The following is a 1823-nucleotide window of genomic DNA, read 5'->3' as shown; positions in this document are numbered from 1 at the left end:
GGACCCAATCCTTAGCATCCTTAGAAATGTCGTGCCAAATGAACTTTGCCTTCAGCAGCTGTGCAGTAGAACGGCACGAGGGATGTGAAAGGCCGTGAACGAAATCCAACACCTATCGGCGCATGGGAGCAGGAATCCAAGGTCACGGTCTACCAGTACTGACGTCACAGAGGAGGGTGGTGTTGGAGTCTTCGAGGGGAAAGTCCGTGGCTGAATACAATTGCACCCTTCAATACATCCCTGGGAAAATGTAATAGCAATAATGGAAGAAACTGTTATTCAACGGATAAGAAAAGAAACTTATTATATCTGGACTAGAATTATGAAAGTAATTGAAATTTTCAAAGAAGAAGAAGAAGAATTAGAAGAAAGATAGGGGGCCCTTTTTCCGATCATTATGAGGACTCTTGAGCTATAAAGTATGTTTTATATATGTATTGAGTAAATTTAACCTGGATGCTAGATCTTATAATTACTATAACGGTATTCTTTGAGACACGACAGTAAGTCACGAAATAGTTTATTCATATTACCTGGGTACCTTGTGCGTCCAATAGCAGTTTATAATAAATTAAACAATAGCATCGATTTGATATAGTGGTAAATTTTCACTTTTGTTGTTTGAACAGTGTTTAAATTCAATATTAATACCAAACTGAACAAGAACGTCAATGAAAAGAAACCGAAAATTATAGAAATAGAAAGCTTTATGTATCCTAATTATATGGCTAAAATAATGTATACTTTTTCATTCTACGCATGTAATGACCTCAGAAAATTAATACTGTGTGTTATCATTTCTTGGCCCATTACTTATTCAATAGTATATATATATATATATATATATATATATATATATCTTAAATTCATTGTTGTTTTATAACTGATAATACTACTGAAAATAATGCAGCAACACAGCACTCCATGCTCATGTATTCAATGTGTAAATATAAAATTCAGTCATATGTTGGTACGGGGGAAAACTTTTTCGTTTATTTCGTTTCACTTTAACTGGTACAAATTTGAAAATTTTCATGAACATTGTCGCTTTCAGTAGTAATTCAAAGATCCATAAACTAACATAAAAGAAGCATGATGAGAGTGTAACGTTTCCCTCCTTTATCATCCTCATCATCATCATCCTTTACTCATATGCCTATTGACGCATATGCCCCGCTTAGATTTCACCAGTCGATCTTGAGCTTTTAATACAATAATTCTCCATTCATCATCTATTTCACACTTCATAGTCCTCAGCCATGTAAGCCTAGGTCTTCCAAGTCTTCTAGTGTCTTGTGGAGCCCAGTTGAATGTGTCTTGGGCGCATGCCAAAACCATCTACATCTACCCCTCATCATGATCTCATCCACATTACTCGAGTAATCTGCAACATAGTTTTGTTTCTAATCCTGTCCTGCCATTTAACTCCCAATATCCCTCTACGGATTTTATTCTCAAATCTTCTAAATTTACTGGAGATCATTTCATTGTCATACCATGACTCATGTCCACATAGTGGCACCGATCTCACTAAACTGATGACATAGTCTGATTTTTATATGTAATTTTAGGCGATTTGATTTCCAAATTGTACTTAACCTAGCCATTGTCTGATTTTTTTTAATCTTTAACTAAACTCTAATTCTAAAGACCCTGTATTGGAGATCATAGTTCCTAAATACTTAAATGATTCTACCTGATTAATCCATTCTCCTTCTAATGATATTTCTTCTTTCATTCTCATCATACTTGGTTCTCATCATCTCTGTCTTTCTTCTATTTATCTTGAACCCAATCTCATGTGATATTTCATGAATTCTGCT

This window comes from Palaemon carinicauda, chromosome 4, assembly GCF_036898095.1.
Source record: "Palaemon carinicauda isolate YSFRI2023 chromosome 4, ASM3689809v2, whole genome shotgun sequence".
NCBI classification, from domain to species: Eukaryota; Metazoa; Arthropoda; class Malacostraca; order Decapoda; family Palaemonidae; genus Palaemon; species Palaemon carinicauda.
The sequence above is the reverse complement of the archived record's forward strand: the minus strand, read 5'-3'. Positions refer to the sequence as shown.